Genomic DNA, 23,996 nt, shown 5'->3' with positions numbered 1-23,996 from the left:
TTCTCAGATGAGTATTCGATACAGTAGGCTTCTACACATGTGTATTTTTAAGAATGGTATACTTTAAGTACTACATTTTTAAAAAGAATAGTATCTAGACTAGACTTTTCTAACAATAGTATCCTAGACAGTACTACACACATGTCTACGTAACCGACTTCAAAATAATAGCAGCACAGGTTATAGTAATCCGCCCCAAAATGAAATACACACAAATAATATGAGCATGTTCATTCGTGTCTTTACTAAATTGAAAGAAACGTCATCAATGGAACGATAGATCTTGAATCAATTCATTTACGAATGGCTGGTTTCTTAATGTATGTTCAAACATTACACATGTATGGTTAATTTGGTTCTTAAACCTGACACACGTATGGTAAACTTGTTTTGTTTCCAGTCAAGGTCGATATGACAGGAAGGCTCAAGTAAATTGATGAATGTTTGCATTGGGGGGGGGGGGGGGGGGGGAGTAAAACTGTGAGAATCTCGATCGGAGAGGGGAAGGTAAGACTTGAGTTAGGGGTGGGAGAGATGAGGGGGATGATGGCTGGGTTAGAGAGTTGAGAAAAACAAGAATTCACAAAGGTGAGGCAGATATCAAATTAGGTCACTATCATAAATTGCCCTATATCATAAGTTGGCCGTATATAATGTTGCCCTATATCACAAGTTGGCCCTATATCATACGTTTGTCAAATATCAACACAGTAATTAGCCTCAACCGTTTGGCCTGTGTCAAACATTTTGATATGAATCAAAAGCTTGGTCAGCATCAATAGTTTAAATTACCACGAAGAATTGGAACAAGTTCAGCACCCGTCCATTAACAATCGCATCAGTTGAAACCGTAAGCAAGCCGTGGGTTATCACAGGAGTAAATAAGACACAGCATGTTACACCTCGTTATGTATGGCGTATTATATAGAAACACACTGGTCGATATTTATGTAGTGTATACAGCCACATAAGTAGGTCCAGGGGAAGAGTAGAACTATAGAACTACACAGATACATACATCATATATATATATATATATATATATATATATATATATATATATAAAATATATATATATATATATATATATATATATATATATATATATATATATATATATATATATATATATATAATATACATTTACACACACACACATATATTTACGGCTAAGAATTACACTACGGCTATGTATTACATTTCGGCTAAGTATTTGACAACGGCTATGTATTACACTACGTCTATGTATTACACTACAGCTATATATTACACTTCGGCTATAGATTACACTACAGCTATAGATTACACTACAGCTATAGATTACACTACGGCTATAGATTACACTACGGCTATAGATTACATTACGGCTATGTGCGAATGAGCTCTAATGAATGATCTCTGATCATGCCTGGTCCTAATGTGAAGGTGGTTTACACAGTTTTATCCTGACCTTTGAACTTCCTCATCAGCGCGAGCACATGTAACAATCCCGAGAAATAGAAAGACATTCCTCGCCCGACGGTAGAGTTATCTGCGCCTGAGGGACGGGCAGGTGAAGAGATAGGCCCAGGGGCCTGTGTTTATGCAGGGAGTTTGGCACGAGCTTGCGCGTGAGTCATGCACGCGCACATACCCACCGTCCTCCCCGCACATACCCCCGTCCTCCCCGCACAACGCTGGGGGAAGAAAATTGGCAAAACACAAACAATATCTATAGGGGAAGTAAGCGATGGTCAGGTAGGGGAGGGGGGGGGGGGGGGTTCAGGTAAGGGGGAGAGGTGGAGGAGTGGGAAGGAGTGGAGTTTAGATTAAGGATGGTGGTGTTGATAGGTTAGGGTAATAGAAGGTGGATGGGCAGTTAATGTGTCGTGTGTGTGTGTGTGTGTGGATGGTCAGTTAATGTGGTGTGGGTGTGTGAGGATGGGCAGTTAACGTGGTGTGGGTGTGTGCGGATGGTCAGTTAAAGTGGTGTGGGAGTGTGTGGGTGTGGGTTAGGGTGGTCAGTGTGTGTGTGTGTGGACAAGTAGAGTGAAGAAATGTAGAAGAGAATGTGAGGATTAAATAGTGGAGAGTGGATGCTGGTCAGCGAAAAGGGTAAGTTTGGGGGGGGGGGGTGTGGTGGCTGATAATATTAGTAAAATATTGATTCGCTAATTTTTTTTTCTGTCGTAGGTTTTATGGCAGATGTAAGTTTAAAAGTCAAAAGTCTATGATATTTGTAAGTTTATGTCGTTAATAAGGTTAGTTTTAAGTTTATGTAAGATATAGACTCCGATAAAATCTGGTTATTACCAATCTATAAATTCCCCACAGGGTTTGTTATAGTTGGACAGGTGGTTATGGGTGAACTAAAGGCAGGTGGTTATAGGTGAACTAAAGGCAGGTGGTTATAGGTGAACTAAAGACTAGTGGTTATAGGTGAACTAAAGACTAGTGGTTATAGGTGAACTAAAGGCAGGTGGTTATGGGTGAACTAACGGCAGGTGGTTATAGGTGAACAAGGACAGGTGGTTATAGGTGAACTAAAGACTAGTGGTTATAGGTGAACTAAAGGCAGGTGGTTATGGGTGAACTAAAGGCAGGTGGTTATAGGTGAACTAAAGACTAGTGGTTATAGGTTAACTAAAGACTAGTGGTTATAGGTGAACTAAAGACAGGTGATTATAGGTGAACTAACGGCAGGTGGTTATAGGTGAACAAGGACAGGTGGTTATAGGTGAACTAACGGCAGGTGGTTATAGGTGAACAAGCACAGGTGGTAATAGGTGAACTAAAGACAGGTGATTATAGGTGAACTAACGTCAGGTGGTTATAGGTGAACAAGCACAGGTGGTTATAGGTGAACTAACGGCAGGTGGTTATAGGTGAACTAACGGCAGGTGGTTATAGGTGAACTAAAGGCAGCTGGTTATAGTTGAACCATAGTCAATTTTGCCAGTATCCACCACTGAAGATATAAGCCCGTGTTATTTGCCTTAGTGACACTTGCACATTCTCCTCATCAGCTCATTTCATATTCATCAAACCCAGCCCAGGATTAACGCTTGTCTAGAACACAGGTAGGCTTAATCAAGATTAATTATAACGGCAAGCCTTAACGTGTGGTTAGCGCTTAGATCAGCTCTCACAAGCATATATTGAATGTAAGTTGTTATCACATAAGTTATTCACCCCCCCCCCCTCCTCCATTGTCACACGACCATACCACCACAATTGCTAAAAGTGACGTTTCGCAACAGCTCACCTCTACCATCTCAAAAATTGTTTTTTTTAAACAGACGGATTTCTTATATATATATATATATATATATATATATATATATATATATATATATATATATATATATATATATATATATATATATATATATATATATATATGTATATATATATATATATATATGTATGTGTATATATATATATGTATGTGTGTATATATATATATATATATATATATATATATATACATATATATATATATATATATATATATATATATATATATATATATATATATATATATATATATATATATATATATATATATATATATATATATATATATATATATATATATATATATACTATATATAAAGTGACATTTGAAAAATACATAGTATTGTGATTTATAAAACAAACCTGATCTGTCTCCCCACAACAACAAGTTGAACTCACCCTGACAAGAACTAACAAATCGTGTGGCACGTGTGAATCAGAATGTATGTGTCCAGGTACAGAATGGTGGCCGTGTAGATGCATGATGCAGGTACACGGACGTAGCGAGCAGACGGCGTGTCAGATCTGCACCAAGTCACACAACGGCCTTGACATTGAACCTAATTGGGCTGTGGCGGATGGCCGTAAAATTATGGGATGGGATTGTCCGAGTGTGCACGGTAAACGGTTTTAGCCGGCAAGGAAGATTTAGGTGGTTGTAAAAGATGATATGAAGTTGGCCATAAGGTGCGCTATTAAATCTGTCTAAAAAATGTTTCAGATAGGGGATGTTCAATGAGTGAGCTAATGGATTGATCTTGGATTCTTCGTAAAAAGACCAATCTCATTTAAATTTAAATTTTATGCTAATTATATATAAATAGGCCTATATATATATATATATATATATATATATATATATATATATATATATATATATATATATATATATATATATATATATATACATATTTTAATAGCTGTTAATATATTACTGGTTCAAGTAAGAGGTGTGAAGTTATGTTAAGATATGGACAGGAGAGCTATACATTTTTATTATGAAAGATGTGTTGTCGTCACTACATAACTTTGGAGTTTTAGGCCTGTAGGTTGTGTCTCGTGTTGTTAGTATTAGTATAGTGTAAGTGCGCCTCTCTTCTAGATTAAATATCCCATAGTTTACAACAAGAAGCGATTAGAGAGCACCTTCCCACTCATCATCCGTGTCTGCTAAAAAATGATTTTATTACGTCACATTCGTGGAAACGAAAAGAAGCAATGTCTGAAAGCCGGAAATAAAATTTAACTTGACATTAATTATTAACTTGTATTTTCTAAAACGTAAACGTTTTTTTTAAAAAAAGAATAAAGTAATAATTTAGGAAGGTTGTCAAGTTATCTTCCCGTGAACCGGAAACCGTTCAGGTGCAAGTTGTGAGGTGTCCAATCAAAACAAAGTCACGTGATTGTCTCTGTTATCTTCCAGCCACTCGTGGCCGTGTGCAAACAAACACAACAATTACTGTTTGTACATGGCTCGCGGTGGTTGCTGGTTCTTCTAAATACAAAATTGTTTTAAGCATAAAGTTGGCGCCTGCAATCTTTTTTAACTGTTCTAGCACGGAATAGGGCTGGTAAGTAGGTCACCAAACAGTTCCATGGCTCATGCAGGTTTTGTTGAGCCATAGAACTGGTTGGTGACCTACTTATCAGCCCTATTGTGTGGTAGAGTAGTGCGCCATTGTGAGCGTTAAAGATCTCTCGGCTTGTTGTTTGAGGGCTTCTACGAATGTTCCCAATACTGAAGGAAGGCTACACCCGTTGAAGTAATAGAATCGGGTAATTATGTATCTGTCCCTATAATCCAGCAAGTTGGTCTACTCCGAACACCTACCACCAAATAGAAATAAAATCTCAACTCACTGGTCTCGACTTTAACACTTGTAAGCAGCAAGACTTCACACACAAAAAACTATTTTACAGTGACTTCAGCCAAAAAAACCAAGCTAATACAATTACAGCTGTTTAGTACGGCTACTTCAGCTGCTACAAAAAACAGCTACTACAATTACAGCTGTTTAGTACGGCTACTTCAGATGTTACAAAAAAAAACAGCTACAAAAACTGCAGCTGTTTAGTACGGCTACTTCAGCTGTTGGTTAGAAAGATAACTCGGCACGTGAAGTCAGGTACCTGGGTTACATCTCCTGGAACTAATGTATGCGACCTTTGGTTGAGAGCAATGCTCTACCCAGGGCTTGGTACTGAAGGGGGGGGGGGGTACTGAAGATTTAGTCACTAGTAGTCGAGAAACAAGATTCTCGAAGCTAGAAAAAACGTTCTGCTGAGTCAGCTCAAAGTTTTATTGATGGTCACTAGAGTAGATTCAAGTTTATATTGGAGAAGGCGATTTAATAGACTAGACTAGACTAGACTAGACTAGACAAGACTAGACTAGACTAGACTAGACTAGACTAGACTAGACTAGACTAGACTAGACTAGACTAGACTAGACTAGACTAGACTAGACTAGACTAGACTAGACTAGACTAGACTAGACTAGACCAACACCATTCTAAATGAAACTACCTCACAAGAAAATAATACAGTCTCGGTATATCTAAAACACGTGAAAAAAGTGCTGACGTTTTAGTTTTCGATTAGTGGCAAAAAAAATATTACTTTTAAAAAAATATAATTAAAACTACCTTTGAAGGGAACAAACAGTCGAAAACAAAATCAAATTATGATTATTAAATTAGTTTAAAAAAAAAACTTGTCTCATGTAGCGATTGTGAAATGTTGTATTGGAGGTAGAAAACTAAATGTATTTACTAAGGGCTAATTACCAGCCGCCCCGTAGAGAAGACACTTAAAAAGCTAAAAGAAAAAACCGAAGCTGAGAGGATTGGAATGATTTTAACCCGGTAGTTATGTCCCCTGATTGGTTCCTAAAGCAGTGTTTCCACCTCGGGGCCAACCCGACGTCACTAGTGAAGATCTGGATTAGCGTTACCGCGGTTAACTGCTGTTTACAGCTTGTGTTTTGGGTTAGTTTTAATCAGAAATTTTCTCTGTTTATTATCGACGTTTGCCGACACTGCGGGAGGCAGGAGGAGAATTGTGCAAACTCAGGTGTTTCTGCTGTAGGTCATGAACACTTGTACAGGAAAGTGGATTTTTTCCTGTCTGGGGTCAGAGATGTTTGGGAAAAAATGAGCTCGTCGTTAGGAAAATTTTGAGCTGTGATGCACGTCTTGCAATTTTGTGATATGGAAATCTCATATAGGTTGTACAGATAACATATAAAAGGACAAATCTCATACAGGTGGTACAGATTTCATATAGGCGGTACAGTGGGACAAATCTCATACAGGTGGTACAGTGGGACAAATCTCATACAGGTGGTACAGTAGGACACATCTCATACAGGTGGTACAGTGGCACAAATCTCATACAGGTGGTACAGATTTCATAGAGGTGGTACATTGGGAGAAATCTCATACAGGTGGTACAAATCTCATACAGTTGGTACAGTGGTACAAATCTCATACAGGTGATACAGTGGCACAAATCTCATAAGGTAGTACAGATTTCATAGAGGTGGTACAGTGGGACAAATCTCATACAGGTGGTACAAATCTCATACAGGTGGTACAGTGGTACAAATCTCATACAGGTGGTACAGTGGGACAAATCTCATACAGGTGGTACAGTGGGACAAATCTCATACAGGTGGTACAGTGGGACAAATCTCATACAGGTGGTACAGTGGGACAAATCTCATACAGGTGGTACAGTTGTACAAATCTCATACAGGTGGTACAGTGGCACAAATCTCATACAGGTGGTACAGATTTCATAGAGGTGGTACAGTGGGACAAATCTCATACAGGTTGTTCAAATCTCGTATGGGTGGTACAGTGGGACAAATCTCATACAGGTGGTACAAATCTCATACAGGTGGTACAAATCTCATACAGGTGGTACAAATCTCATACAGGTGGTACAAATCTCATACAGGTGGTACAGTGGGACAAATCTCATACAGGTGGTACAAATCTCACACAGGTGGTACAAATCTCATACAGGTGGTACAGTGGGACAAATCTCATACAGGTGGTACAAATCTCATACAGGTGGTACAGTGGTACAAATCTCATACAGGTGGTACAAATCTCATACAGGTGGTACAAATCTCATACAGGTGGTACAAATCTCATACAGGTTGTACAGTGGGACAAATCTCATACAGGTGGTACAAATCTCATACAGGTGGTACAAATCTCATACAGGTGGTACAGTGGGACAAATCTCATACAGGTGGTACAGTGGAACAAATCTCATACAGGTGGTACAGTTGTACAAATCTCATACAGGTGGTACGGTGGTACAAATCTCATACAGGTGGTACAGTGGTACAAATCTCATATGGGTGGTACAGTGGGACAAATCTCATACAGGTGGTACAAATCTCATACAGGTGGTACAGTGGTACAAATCTCATATGGGTGGTAGAGTGGGACAAATCTCATACAGGTGGTACAAATCTCATACAGGTGGTACAGTGGTACAAATCTCATACAGGTGGTACAGTGGTACAAATCTCATACAGGTGGTACAAATCTCATACAGGTGGTACAAATCTCATACAGGTGGTACAGTGGGACAAATCTCATACAGGTGGTACAGTGGGACAAATCTCATATGGGTGGTACAGTGGGACAAATCTCATACAGGTGGTACAAATCTCATACAGGTGGTACAGTGGGACAAATCTTATACAGGTGGTACAAATCTCATACAGGTGGTACAATGGTACAAATCTCATACAGGTGGTACAGTGGGACAATTACTAATTCAAAAGTCTCGAGTTCGTTCTTTTTGTACCTCCCTACCTAACCAGAGAAACAAGAACTCTACTTCATCTGTATTTTTTTGACAAGAAGGTCAGCTTAAATTACATGACATGGCAGATAGTTGACCTAAAACTACATGACCTTGGCAGGTAGATGACTTAAAACTACATGACCTTGGCAGTTAGATGACCTAAAACTACATGACCTTGGCAGGTAGATGACCTAAAACTACATGACCTTGGCAGGTAGATGACCTAAAACTACATGACCTTCACAGGTAGATGAACTAAAACTACATGACCTTTACAGGTAGGTGAGCTAAAGTTACACAAGTAAAGGAAGGTCTATTATTTTAGTAGGCCCAGAGAACGTGTTTAATAAAGTCACTACTCCATGAGAAACTAGTGAAATACGTTTAGAATAATAATTGGATAACAGTTTATTTCTGCAATACATGCAGCCAGAAGAATCGAATACATCTTGACGAGTCGAATACAAACGGAAGCTGAATTGAGACGCAATTTTGTAATGGAAATAATTTCTGTTCATCTTTCCTTTCACCCAACAACAACAAACTCGTCTAGAATATCTTGTGACGTAAATGCACGTGAGAAACAGATTGGAACACGATGACGCACGAAGCAACACACACACACACACACACACACACACACACACACTTCATTCATTGAGACGATAAACAATTGAATTAGCGCGTAGTTTTTTAAAAACCTGTTTGATGAGACCTTACGTCGTGAACTGCGGACTATAGGATATGTAATGGGGCCTAGACATGGGTCTGATCAGTGGAGTCGCTAGGTCTGGTGTCACCCGGTGCGGCATTTCGTGGTGTCACCCCCCCCCCCAAGAAAAAAAAAAAAATATATATATATATATATATATATATATATATATATATATATATATATATATATATATATATATATATATATATATCCCTACCCCTTTGTAATAATTGAAGATTTTTTCTTAAAAGACTATTTAATTTTAATTAATCATTAATGGAACTGGCAAAAAAAAATATTTCTTCTTCTATTATATGCCTTGGTGTCACCCCCCTAAATGGTGTTACCCGGTGCGGTCCGCACCCCCCCCCCCGTCCCGCCCTCGCTACGCCTCTGGGCCAGATGATGGGGTACTGGGGCTAGAAGAGGTAATGAGGATATACATGGACTAGAAGATTTAATCTTTATGGAATAAAAGTTGCAAATGATTGGCTGTACAGGAACTCCGAGATCGATATTTTGAAAACCACAGTTCATAGTAATTTGCTCTCATAAGTATGGCGATTACATTTTTAAATAAAAATTTTTTAAAGACATCCACATGACGTAGTACTGCCATTTTTGTAGATATTTTCTGCGAGAAAGTGTACACAACCAATTTGTTTTTGTTTTGTTTGTTTTTTAGGGCGGTTTTTAAATTTTTGTTTAGTTACCAAAAATACTAAAAACATCAAATGCATCCTCTCTCCGGTAAAACTTCACACCAATCAGTCAGATGTTTATAACCATATTTATTTTAAAAACATCGTATTTAATTTTAACCATTTAGTGAACCTTTAAAACAATCTTGAGACTATTCTCGGTTGGGTCCATTTTTATAAAGGGGTGACAAGTATACTTTTTCAAAATATTATTTATAAGCAGAGTTTCTTCCAGGCATCTCTTCGGGGGGGGGGGGGGGGGGAGGGGGGGGAATTAACTGCCCCCCCCCCCCCCCCGAACAAAATGAAATTTATATAATTCATATAGAAAATATATACTTTTAACAGTGTCTGCCCCCACCCCCGAAGAAAGTCTACCGCCCCCCCTCCCCCGAAAATTTCAAGTGCCCCCCCCCCCGGAGAAAAAAGTCTGGAAGAAACACTATTTATAAGAAGCGACATAATCGACGTATACACGACGATAATACTGTGAGAATGTAGACAACACATCATTTGAAGCAGGAAAAAATGTGGTTTGTCGAAGGTTGTCTGAAGCATTGGTGCGGATTGTAACAACATACTCTCGAAAGCAAACATTAGCACGCGCCGTGCGGGAAGGGGCGATCGCGTCAAGTGTTTTGGGCTAGAGAGTACCTTATTGTGTACGTTTTCTTACACGGCGTTCAGCGTTTTCAGCGCAAGCCGACAGACAGGAGCCCGAAGCAAACAAACAATAGATCAGGCGGAAGGGGAGAGAACTTGAAAGAGATGCTTCAATTGTCAGGGCGAAAGTGAAAGAATAGTTTGAAATGTAGGGCTTTAAAGGGGGTGGGAGGAAAATATCGTAGGGGGGGGGGGATTTGTTGAGCCGGGTAGGAGATTGTTGGGTGAAGTTTTGAAAGACAGATAACGGCTGTAGATAGCGAGGATATAATGACGGTGCGATCTTTGATAGTCTGATGATGTAAAGATAGGCTTGTCATATTTACGTCTGGTGCTAAATGTCAAGCCTTTAACATTCAGGTGGTTAAGTTCAAAGGTCGATCTGAAACAGGGTGGGTTTAATTAACTCATTAAGGTTATTAGGTCAAAGGTGATATCCGTCGTCTGGTGGATTAGGTTGATGACAAGTTTCAGATCAAATATTTTTTTCAGCGTTTTTTTTTTCTAAGTTGTGTATTTGATTCATTCAGATAGCCACTTTTGATCTTTTTTACTTTCTCGGATACGAAGTTTAGAGGAAGTATTGTAATCGTGCAAAAAATCGAAATTTCACAAATCTTTTAAGTTTTACACCTCCCTGAATCGGAAAAAAGCATAGTTTTGCAATTTTGTCCGTATGTCTGTGTATGTGTGTGTGTGTGTGTGTGTGTATGTGTGTGTGTCTGTGTCTGTGAACACGATAACTTGAGTATCGTTACAGCTAGGTTGATGAAATTTCATCTATAAGTATTATATCAAATTTGTGGTTCTGTATCAACTTTTCAGCGATTTCCGGTACCCGGAAGTGGGACTTATTCTAATTTTCTGCCTTCTGTCAAGATTTTTATGATATCATTTTGTGGATTTTAAAAAAAATAATAGTTTAGAATATTTCTCTAGTAAAAAACAAAAATGGTGGTGAATGTATGAAAGTAAGCACATCTGATGGTAAACCTTATGTCGGTACATACATTTTCTGTTATTTTTCCACGAGTTAGTCTAGAAGTCTAGACCATGAATTTCATACTTTTACATCTATTTTATCCTAGACCTTGACTTATATTTTACGATGAATTTCACAGTTTTATTTATTTTTCTCTAGACCTTGACTTAAAAATATATCCTAAATTTAGAGAAGAAAAAATCGTGCGATGAAAGGTTTACGTCTAAGGACATTCATCTAATCGATTTATGGAGGGAATCAAGGGAGGTAACTACCGCGAAAGAGCAGTATCCTCCCTTTATTGCTTACTTTATGACTTCGGTGTTGGCAGAATTTAACTGACAGTTTCCAAATAGGTGGAAATGTTTTTACCCTTTTTGTTTTGTTTAAAACTGGCTTTCAAATTAGATGAAATAAAACTCTCGCTACATAATCTCAAATTTTCATCTTCGCTTTGAAGCTTTGGACAATGCTTTACCTAGCTGATGGGTTCCGATGTAACTCGCTTATATCCTGAATATTTTAACACATTAGCAGTAAGGTGTACTTTATTTTAAAAGTAACATTTTATTTAGATAACTACCAAAATGACAACAGTCTCGCGTTAAGTGACAGCTCTAGATGTCAGCGCGCTTGTGTCGGTTTCAATGATTTCCACCACATTGGTGAATGCGATCAGAATTGTACGTTCTAACAACGTTATGATGTGTACATACATAATAAAACACACACACACACACACACACACACATATATATATATATATATATATATATATATATATATATATATATATATATATATATATATATATATATATATATATATATTACCAACGCAACTGTTGGCCTACGTTATAAGTAAAATAATGATTAAATAAATGATCAAAAGTAATTAAGAATGAAATATATTTCTTGATGTAGAATTTTCTTGGAGTATATGCAGTGCGCATTGTTTCTTTCAGAATGGTACCGGGGGGGGGGATAAATTTTCCAGAAAGGGGGGGGGGGACGGCCACTGGTAAAACTTTATTCAGTTGTAATGTGGGTGTTTGGTGGGGCACCACCCTCCCCCACAAGTGATGCCAACAAGAAACCCTGGCAGTCGGTGTTTAGTCAAAGTATTTGGTGCGAATGTACGTATCACATATGTCTCAGGCCAGTTGTATTAGTGTCCCCCTCCCCACCTTCACAATGAAAATTGTTGTTGCAAGAGTTCTGTTTACATTTGGTGGAGCAGCTTCCCTACCACAGCAACTAGCGCAAACTTGTGTTTGAGCTGGCTCCAGCCTCTCTAAGAACATTTGTCGCTGCTATTTTTGACCCGTGTACCATTCATTCCGAAAATAACTCGAACAAATATTTTATTACCTTTCATACCAAGCTCCTAGTCTGGTAAGTAGTTCAATACAAGCTCTGTAACAGATGAAATGGTTGGCAATGCGAACAACAATTATTTGGTATTTTCGTCCAGATTAGTTTAATGTTGGGAAAGGACGTAAAACAACAATTATTTTATGTGAGATCGATTCATAACCACACAGCATGAATCACACTGGTGCTAAAAATAGCCTAGTGGTAATGGTACACGATGTTTTCTGACCAGCTGTCCATGAGGAACGCATCTAAATAAAGATGGCGCACACTTCAATAAAGATAATTACGTTTTAAATAGCGGGGACTCATTCTTAAACGATAGGTATAAAGCCAAACCTTAAAATACATTATCAAACAATGAATATCCGTTTTTTAAAATGGAAATTTGTAATAACTTTCAATGTTATATTAGACTATTCTAGTTAAATTGTACTTTTTTAAAAGCGATATATTTTTTTAAAGAAAAAATACTTAGTAGTACATTTTCATGAAAAGTTTAAGGATGAAATAAAAAAACAAAAAACTCAAGTCTATATTTAAAGCATCCGTTATGTAGCAACAGTGCAAGACGTGAGGATTACCCTCGTCACTCGAACATTCCATTTTTGCCTGGGTTTGTTCCCAGGAGATACAATTAAATTAAAACAGAGCATGCACTTTTGCATGTCGTTAGCATTTTTTAAATTAGTTGGAATTCGCCATGTATCGAATTCTTTCCTACACTACACTCATTTTACTTTTAGACAATTCTGGGCTCGGTATTTACTAAGTCATCGTGTATATAAACGTATATATATATATATATATATATATATATATATATATATATATATATATATATATATATATATATATATATAAATATATATATATATTGATTTAATCGGATAAAAATGCTTTTAAAATTAAGTTATAAAATGTTCTTACAAATGTGTATTTGATACCGCCTCTCTCGCTCCCCCTCACCCCTCCCCTCACCCACAATCCCCCCACCCTGTTTAACCATTGAATATAAAATATGGGATCAAAATGTTCAATTATTTATTACAGGTGAAAGCGTCCATAAAATGCTTCGATCTGTACGGTTTAAACTAGTCGCATACATATTTGAGTGGTCGTGTCTTGTATCTACGTTCTGTATTTACCCATCGATTATTTTATGAGTGTGTCAGTTTGCTGGATGCGGATGTTTTAGACACATCTTGCTGATGAATAACTTTTAGTGTACATTAGAACAGCTTTTAAAAGTTCTGAGCAGCCAAAGCTAGGAAAACAAAGTACACTTTTATATCGATCGATCCAGCAATCGACTAATCGACCAATCGACCAATCAATCAATCAATCAATCAATCAATCAATCAATCAATCAATCAATCAATCAATCAATCAATCAATCAATCAATCAATCAATCAATCAATCAATCAATCAATCAATCAATCAATCAATCAATCAATCAATCAATCAATCAATCAATCAATCAATCAATTTATCAATCATTTTATCAATCAATTTATCAATCAATTTATCAATCAATTTATCAATCAATCAACCAATCAATCAATCAATCAATCAACCAACCAACCAACCAACCAACCAACCAACCAATCAATCAATCAATCAATCAATCAATCAATCAACTAATCTTTCTTTGACACCGAGGTCTATGGAGCTATACGCTGTGCCACCTCTCTGCTTCTCTATAAGAATGCTAACCTGAAAGTCTCGAGTTCAAATCAAGATTTCTTATTTTAAATTTCTCAACTCAATTAAAAATGTCCTTAAGTTTACAAGGTAAATTAAAATTTACCATAAGTTTACAACGTCAATTGAAATTTCCCCAAAGTTTAATGTCAATTGAAATTTCCCTATGTTTACAACGTAAATAGAAATTTCCCCTAAGTTCACAACGCAAATAGAAATTTCCCCTAAGTTGTAGAAATTTCCCTTAAGTTTACAGCGTCAATAGAAATTTCCCCTATGTTCACAACGTAAATTGAAATTTCCCGTAAAGTTCACAACGCAAATTGAAATTTCCATAAGTTTACAACTTAAATTGAAATTTCCCCTAATTTTACAACGTAAATAGAAATTTCCCCTAAGTTTACATAGCAAATTGAAATTTTTCCCTAAGTTTACAACGCAAATTGAAATTTCTCCCCTAAGTTTACAGCGTCAATAGAAATTTCCCCTTAGTTCACAACGTAAATTGAAATTTCCCGTACGTTAATCAACACAAATTGAAATATTGAACATAGCAAATTGAAATTTCACCTAATTTTACAACCTAAATTGAAATTTCTCCTAAGTTCACAACGTAAATTGAAATTTCCCCTAAGTTTACAGCGTCAATAGAAATTTCCCCTAAGTTTACAAGGCAAATTGAAATTTCCCCTAAGTTTACAACGTCAATAGAATTTTCCCTTAAGTTAACAACGTCAATAAAAATTTCCCCTAAGTTTACAACGCAAATTGAAATTTCCCCTAAGTTTACAATTCAAATTGAAATTTCCCCTAAGTTTACAAGGCAAATTGAAAATTTCCCCTAAGATTACAACGCAAATTAAATTTTCCCCAAAGTTTACAACGCAAAATTAAAATTTTCCCCCGGCACTTTAAAACACAAGCCCTCCTCAGTCTGACAACGGTTCCATTGTTTCCCCGTGCGATGCGGTGTTGTCTAGCGGCAGAAAGCAGACAAGAGTGTTCTGTCTTCACCTCTAGGGCCAGAGTTTTTAACATTTGATATTCGGTTAGTGGGTGTTCCCCACGTAGTTAGAATAAAAGAACTTTTGGCGAGGTGGGTAAACACTGGGTCGTTAGGTTTTCTGCTCTTACGGGGGGGGGGGGGTGTCATCCATAAATGACGTCACTCTTTTTTGGACGATTCTAAAGCCAGACTCCCCCCCCCCTTTAAAATGACGTTACACCTCAGCCTACAACCCCCTTCAAAACTGCTTTTGAATTTTTCTTAAAACATCGATATTTTTCCAAAATCGTGTCTTAACTCTGTCAACATAGAGTATTTTAATCAATTCCTATTACAATTTATTAAAAAAAAGTTTTCTAAAACGCGAAATAACGACTAAAATACGTTTTTTATAATGCAAAAGTGTGACCACACACAATCTGACCCCCCACCCCCCTCATCACACACTGTCACAAACTTACTGACCCCCCCCCTCTTCCGTTCGAGTGTGAATTCATTCTAAACAATAGTACAATTTTAAACCAGATCATGAAAAACTTCGGAAAGAAAACAGTTCTAGAGATTTTTTTCGCTGGAATAGGAGTTAAAGGGTAGAAAGCAGAAAAAAATAATAATTTAAAAAAAAAAACCTGATAGGATCTAAGACCCATGAAAACTCATTAGAGAAACACGATAAGAATTATGACCCTTGAAAAATCATTGCACAAATACTACAAGAATTGTGATCTTAGAAAAACCACTAGAGAATTACAAAAATTGTGATCCTACAAAAACAATAAGAGAAACATAAGTAGAGGGCGGTGCTGTACAGAGTTTCTTCCAGGCATCTCTTCGGGGTAGGGGGGGGAAAAGCCCCCCCCCCCCCCCCGAAAATTTTTTACCGCCCCCCCCCCCCCCCCCGAACGAAATGAAATTTATATAATTTATATAGAAAATATATACTTTTAGCAGTGTCCGCCCCCCCCCCCCCGAAGAAAGTTTACCGCCCCCCCCCCCCCGAAAATTTCAAGTGCCCCCCCGGAGAAAAAAGTCTGGAAGAAACACTGGTGCTGTAATAGACGGGGTGTAATCACAGGTCAAGTGACGTATTTTTATATCACAGGTCAAGTGACGTACTTTTATTATCACAGGTCAAGTGACGTACTTTTATATCACAGGTCAAGTGACGTACTTTTATATCACAGGTCAAGTGACGTACTTTTATATCACAGGTCAGATGACGTACTTTTATATCACAGGTCAAGTGACGTACTTTTATCTCACAGGTCAAGTTACGTACTTAATTATCACAGGTCAAGTGCTAATCGTGACTCTGACACTGAGCAAGTTGACTAAGGTCATGGTCAAATGTAGGTGCATGTCGTTAGGGTTGTGGGAATCGTGGTTCTCATATGTTATTAAAATTAAGGTAGGTCACGTATTGACGACGTGTGAAAGCACAAAAAAAAAAAAATGTGTTTATGCTATAAAGCGATAAAACAAGATTTGTTTTACTCAATCGTGGACTCAGTTCTCGCTGTATATGTTGTAATATATGGGCAGATGTTGAGATAATTAATAAAACGTATTCTGTGCTTTGTATACCGTGTTTTGATTGAGGTCAGTTTATGGTGTGATATTGTTGTTTACCGTGTTTTGATTGAGGTCAGTTTATGGTGTGATATTCTTGTATACCGTGTTTTGATTGAGGTCAGTTTATGGTTTGATATTGTTATAAACCGTGTTTTATTGACGTCAGTATGATATTGTTGTATACTCTGTTTTGATTGAGGTCAGTTACTGGTTTGATATTGTTATAAACCGTGTTTTATTGACGTCAGTATGATATTGTTGTATACTCTGTTTTGATTGAGGTCAGTGTTTCTTCCAGACTTTTTTCTCCGGGGGGGGGGGGGGGGCACTTGAAATCTTCGGGGGGGGGGGGCGGTAAACTTTCTTCGGGGGGGGGGGGGGGGGCGGACACGGTTAAAAGTATATATTTTCTATATAAATTATATAAATTTCATTTCGTTCGGGGGGGGGGGGGGCGAAGAGATGCCTGGAAGAAGCTCTGATTGAGGTCAATTTCTGGTTAGTGGCCCCATGTGTCCTGGTAACGAAAGGGAAATCATGAAGATTTTATTTTAATTACACCCTGCGTTTTACTTGACTCTGAAATCGACCGAACTAAGCGAAAGTGTACTTAAACACCATTAAGACCGTGTGAGCGCTTTTTGAATTCTATTTTTATCCGAGGCCGCCTCCGTACTTGCCGCGAACCAATAAATCTGCGAACTATTTCAAACAAATGTTGTGATATCTTGCTTTCATATTTCCGCCCGGCTGTACCCTCGAGGGGAGATAACCCGTTCTAATCGGATTGTCATGGAACCACATGCGGAGAGAGCAACTCTGAAGTGGCCAGATTTTTAAAGCGTTTTCTCCACTCTATTTTTCTCCCCGTAGAGGAGCGTTTATCTGTAATAATCTCTGCTCGCTAAAAACCACCACAACCCTCCCCCTCCTCAGAGCGGTTTATGTCTTCAGCAATACATGATCGAAATATTACAGATTAAACATTACCATCAGCTTCACCAGAAAAGTAGCAAATAATGTATTACACGGTTAAAATTATAGTTCAAAGTCAATATTTGATTCGGGATTTGGTCTGTTTCCAAACCTTGCTGTGATTTAAGGAAATATATGGACTCGGAGATATATACGATCATCGTCCGATATAGGTCATTTAGCTCCTATAGCTCCTACAGCTCCATAGCTCCTATAGCTCCTATAGCTCCATAGCTCCTATAGCTCCATAGCTCCTATAGCTCCTATAGCTCCTATAGCTCCATAGCTCCTATAGCTCCTATAGCTCCTATAGCTCCTATAGCTCCTATAGCTCCTATAGCTCCTATAGCTCCTATAGCTCCTATAGCTCCATAGCTCCTATAGCTCTTATAGCTCCTATAGCTCCATAGCTCCTATAGCTCCTATAGCTCCATAGCTCCTATAGCTCCTATAGCTCCATAGCTCCTATAGCTCCATAGCTCCTATAGCTCCATAGCTCCTATAGCTCCATAGCTCCTATAGCTCCTATAGCTCCTATAGCTCCATAGCTCCTATAGCTCCATAGCTTCTATAGCTCCATAGCTCATATAGCTCATATAGTTCCGATAGCTCTTATAACTCTTGTAGGTCATACACTTCGTATAGTTCCATAGCTCTTATACTTTCTAAAGATGACGTTTTCCTAAAGTTAACCTAGTAATCCTAGACAACATGAAAAACATGTCAAATGTTGAAATGTTGAACACATGTTATCAATAAAAAAATGTTATCTCAAGGAACTTCATGTTTTTTTTTCTTGCACATTTGGCAACAAATTAAATGTAAGAAAGTGTAAGGATCTGTTGAAGTTTAGACTAAATATTAAAAGATTACAGAATTGTATAGTGTGTGTTTAAATGATAGAAGAACTATTTTATTAATGTTGGTAAGAAATATAACATTGATGCTAGTAAGAAATATCTCATCAATTTAGTTTAGAAATATCACGTTAGTTTAGATAATAAATATCACATTAGTTTAGATAAGAAATATCACATATAAGAAACTTTAAAACATGTGAATAATATACACACGCACTAAACATCGAGAAATGGCATCAGTTGACCAAAGCAACTTTTCACGAAGCAGGGCCTACACTTTAACAGATTGAAATGCTAATGTGAATATTAAAAAGCAAAACCAAAAGATATCTTATATCAGAACTGTTATCTGCACATTTGCAGCAAAATTATTTTGGATTTTCCACAAAATCTGACGTAATCGGATGAGTAATTTTGATTGTGTTTTAATTAACCTGTAATTAATGCCAAGGATTACTTTTTAATCTATTTATGGCAGTACCGTAACAGCTGCCGCCTAATTACCATCGTTAATCAACTCATTTTTAACGAGGATAGAAAAACCTCATCACATGAAACATTTGAGAAAGCAAATTATGAGCCAACTTTATGCTCAAAGCTTAGTGCTAGTTTTTTTTATGTGGTAATTGAAAAAAAACACACAGAAATAGTCGGACGATATCACACTAATCGAACGGTATAATAAATAGTCGGACCGATAGCAGAAATAGTCGGACTAATAGCAGAAATAGTCGGACCAATAGCAGAAATACTCGGACAAATAGCAGAAATAATCGGACCGATAGCAGAAATACTCGGAATAATAGCAGAAATAGTCAGTCGGACCGATAGCAGAAATAGTCGGACTAATAGCAGAAATAGTCGGACCAATAGCAGAAATACTCGGACAAATAGCAGAAATAGTCGGACCGATAGCAGAAATACTCGGAACAATAGCAGAAATAGTCAGTCGGACCGATAGCAGAAATAGTCGGACCAATAGCAGAAATAGTCGGACGAGTATTAGAATTAATCGGACACATTTCAGAAATAGCTGGAACTATTTCAGAAACCGTTGAGTAAATATCAGAAAGAGTCGGACTAAATTCAGAAATAATCGAACAAATATCAGAAATAGACTGACCACAAACAGTGGGTCCAATATAATAGATCAATATTTGAAATAGCTGACCAATTTCAGAAACAGCTTTTAAAAAGTATAAGTTGTTCATCACCGTTAATTGGTTAATTTCAGCCTCAAATATTTGGCTCGCCACCTTTTAACTAGAACTTGACGTCATTTAATTAAGAGTAAACAAAATAAAGGATCACATTTGAATGGTGGTTTTCATAGAAGCTTTAGGATATACTTCAAGGAGTTTAAGTAGCTTACACAGAGAAAGCATAACAGAAATAAAATAACAGTTTGTCGATACGTGTCAATTTTATGAGACACGTTTTAGTTTCATAAAATAGTTGCCCAGGAAGATATCACTAAGACAAATTTCTTAAAGCCCCACGACTTGAAAATTGTATTGGTAAGCACCAAAATTCTGCCGCCCCCCCCCACGAACCAAATGAAATTTATATAATTTATATAATTTATATAGAAAATATATACTTTTAACAGTGTCCGCCCCCCCCCCCCCCCCGAAGAAAGCCTACCGCCCCCCCCCCCCCCCCGAACCAAATGAAATTTATATAATTTATATAATTTATATAGAAAATATATACTTTTAACAGTGTCCGCCCCCCCCCCCCCCGAAGAAAGTCTACCGCCCCCCCCCCCCCCCCCCCATTCTAAACGAAATTGAAGCGAAAGTTTTTATTCCACTGTCTGGAGTCAATGTGTAGCTTTAGGCACGAAATAAGACATTAATATCAGCAGACGATAGAGACACCTATGATGGCTGCTTGTCAAAAGTAGCAGATAGATTAGACGCTTGCTCCACTGGTAATAATTAGCTTCTTGGCCGTTCGCCCAGCCTTGTCTTCCAGTCAAAGTTTGACCTGTAGACTTGACTAGACAAGGGGAGATAAACACCACAGGCTTTGCTTTGTTGTCGTGATCAAATAATAACTTCAAAGATAACTAATTCTAATTTTTTTTATAGTTTATTCAGATTAGCACTATAGGAGGATGGGTTTACTAATCGATTTGGTTGTGTTAATTGTTTTTTTTTTAGTTAAGGTACAGTTAGTTGTTAGGGTAGGCACAATTAGATATTAGGTAAGGTACAGTTGTGTTAGGTAACGGAGAGTTGTGTTGTTAGGTTAGGTAGAGTTGTGTTGTTAGGTTAGGTAGAGTTGTGTTGTTAGGTTAGGTAGAGTTGTGTTGTTAGGTTAGGTAGAGTTATGTTGTTAGGTTAGGTAGAGTTGTGTTGTTAGGTTAGGTAGAGTTGTGTTGTTAGGTTAGGTAGAGTTGTGTTGTTAGGTTAGGTAGAGTTGTGTTGTTAGGTTAGGTAGAGTTGTGTTGTTAGGTTAGGTAGAGTTGTGTTGTTAGGTTAGGTAGAGTTGTGTTGTTAGGTTAGGTAGAGTTGTGTTGTTAGGTTAGGTAGAGTTGTGTTGTTAGGTTAGGTAGAGTTGTGTTGTTAGGTTAGGTAGAGTTGTGTTGTTAGGTTAGGTAGAGTTGTGTTGTTAGGTTAGGTAGAGTTATGTTGTTAGGTTAGGTAGAGTTGTGTTGTTAGGTTAGGTAGAGTTGTGTTGTTAGGTTAGGTAGAGTTGTGTTGTTAGGTTAGGTAGAGTTGTGTTGTTAGGTTAGGTAGAGTTGTGTTGTTAGGTTAGGTAGAGTTGTGTTGTTAGGTTAGGTAGAGTTGTGTTGTTAGGTTAGGTAGAGTTGTGTTGTTAGGTTAGGTAGAGTTGTGTTGTTAGGTTAGGTAGAGTTGTGTTGTTAGGTTAGGTAGAGTTGTGTTGTTAGGTTAGGTAGAGTTGTGTTGTTAGGTTAGGTAGAGTTGTATTATGTTAATTAAGTACAGTTATTTGTTAGATAATTAATTACATAAGTTATAGTTGATTGTTACTTAATGTACGTAAGTTGTTGGATAAGATACGGTTAGTTGTTGTCTGGGATACAGCTACTCAGTATATTAAACCAGACACTTTTTATGTTGAGATATGAGGTAATTAGTTTTTTTTTTATTTTAAGAAAATATTGGCTTTGTTTGCTATCTAATGTAAGTTTTTAATGTAAATGCGCGTATTTTATTTTTGCTATAAATAAGTTAGGTAATTACGGTGGTAATGAATTTTTTAGAAAAAATAAGTAAGCTGAAACTTGATTTTCTTATCGACATAAAATTAATTTCTCCAAACTCAAGTAAATTATTGTTTGTTGTCACACCGAGAGGTTGCAGTCAGTGAGGCGATAGAACCACCTTTGGTTACCATCAACACACCTGAGAGGTGGCAGTCAGTGAGGCGATAGAACCACCTTTGGTTACCATCAACACACCTGAGAGGTTGCAGTCAGTGAGGCGATAGAACCACCTTTGGTTACCATCAACACACCGAGAGGTGGCAGTCAGTGAGGCGATAGAACCACCTTTGGTTACCATCTACACACCTGAGAGGTTGCAGTCAGTGAGGCGATAGAACCACCTTTGGTTACCATCAACACACCTGAGAGGTGGCAGTCAGTGAGGTGATAGAACCACCTTTGGTTACCATCAACACACCTGAGAGGTGGCAGTCAGTGAGGCGATAGAACCACCTTTGGTTACCATCAACACACCTGAGAGGTGGCAGTCAGTGAGGCGATAGAACCACCTTTGGTTACCATCAACACACCGAGAGGTGGCAGTCAGTGAGGCGATAGAACCACCTTTGGTTACCATCAACACACCGAGAGGTTGCAGTCAGTGAGGCGATAGAACCACCTTTGGTTACCATCAACACACCGAGAGGTTGCAGTCAGTGAGGCGATAGAACCACCTTTGGTTACCATCTACACACCTGAGAGGTGGCAGTCAGTGAGGCGATAGAACCACCTTTGGTTACCATCAACACACCGAGAGGTTGCAGTCAGTGAGGCGATAGAACCACCTTTGGTTACCATCAACACACCTGAGAGGTGGCAGTCAGTGAGGCGATAGAACCACCTTTGGTTACCATCAACACACCGAGAGGTTGCAGTCAGTGAGGCGATAGAACCACCTTTGGTTACCATCTACACACCTGAGAGGTTGCAGTCAGTGAGGCGATAGAACCACCTTTGGTTACCATCAACACACCGAGAGGTTGCAGTCAGTGAGGCGATAGAACCACCTTTGGTTACCATCAACACACCGAGAGGTTGCAGTCAGTGAGGCGATAGAACCACCTTTGGTTACCATCAACACACCGAGAGGTTGCAGTCAGTGAGGCGATAGAACCACCTTTGGTTACCATCTACACACCTGAGAGGTTGCAGTCAGTGAGGCGATAGAACCACCTTTGGTTACCATCAACACACCGAGAGGTTGCAGTCAGTGAGGCGATAGAACCACCTTTGGTTACCATCAACACACCTGAGCACATCTACCTCTACCTGGAGTGTAACGGCCTGGTAGAGGATATCAGGGTGGTGACCTTGGCATGTATCATGCTAGTGACCTTGGCTAGTATCATGTAGGTGACCTTGCCTGTTAATCTGCTAAGAAAGTATTGTAACCCCAAGGGGCGGAAGACAGTCTGTTTCATATGTTTAAACGAGCGTACTATATATATATATATATATATATATATATATATATATATATATATATATATATATATATATGTATATATATATATATATATATATATATATATATATATATATATATATATATATATATATATATGTACATAGAGAGGCCTAAACATTTCACTCAATATGCAATTTAATACGTATTTATAATTTATATTAAACAGTTTTGATTGTTAATGATTTAACATTGATCAGCGTAGGGCCTTACATTTTGTCGTCTAACTGTGTATCAACCAATACAGCTTGAGAATAGTTGATACGACTTATCTACATGAAAGGTCCATAGCGTAATTCGGGATTCTATTTAAGAATCAATTAGATTTGACTTGAGAGGGTTTAAAATGTTCTGATAATTTGAGTACAGATATGTTCAGTGGATGTTCGCAGATGGTGTAACATGTGGGGGTGGCAGCGGTAGATGGTGGTGGTTGTGGTAGAGAGGATGGGTTAATAGCTAAGATGGTGATGGTGATGGTGGTAGGGTTAGATGATGTGTTAGTCATCTCTAGTCTTGTGTACCGCAGTGATAGTTTGTTTGTGTTGGTGTTTTGTAGGTCTATAACAACAGCTTTGTTTACCACAGTGAATGTGTGTTTGTGTATTTATGTGTATATATATGTGTGTGTGTGTTTG

The 23,996-nt window shown here is 37.9% G+C and overlaps 1 protein-coding gene across 4 annotated transcripts in view; it reads right to left on the bottom strand.

The window, feature by feature from the left end:
• The window catches only part of LOC131948282 (uncharacterized), a 39,612-nt gene that overhangs the window by 2,232 nt on the left and 13,384 nt on the right, over positions 1-23,996 (bottom strand). The window contains exon 1 of one of the 4 annotated variants that reach the window (XM_059309826.1): positions 3,676-3,763. The exons of 2 other annotated variants lie outside the window; for them this stretch is intronic. The gene's annotated coding sequence lies outside the window, so the exon portion shown is untranslated. Of the gene's footprint in view, positions 1-1,450; positions 1,598-3,675; positions 3,764-23,996 lie in introns of those variants that run through there. One more of the 4 variants, XM_059309823.1, reaches the window with a different exon arrangement.

This window comes from Physella acuta, unplaced genomic scaffold (genome assembly GCF_028476545.2).
Source record: "Physella acuta isolate Inbredline_101_S28 unplaced genomic scaffold, ASM2847654v3 ptg000636l, whole genome shotgun sequence".
Classification (NCBI taxonomy): Eukaryota; Metazoa; Mollusca; class Gastropoda; family Physidae; genus Physella; species Physella acuta.
The sequence above is the reverse complement of the archived record's forward strand: the minus strand, read 5'-3'. Positions and strand labels throughout refer to the sequence as shown.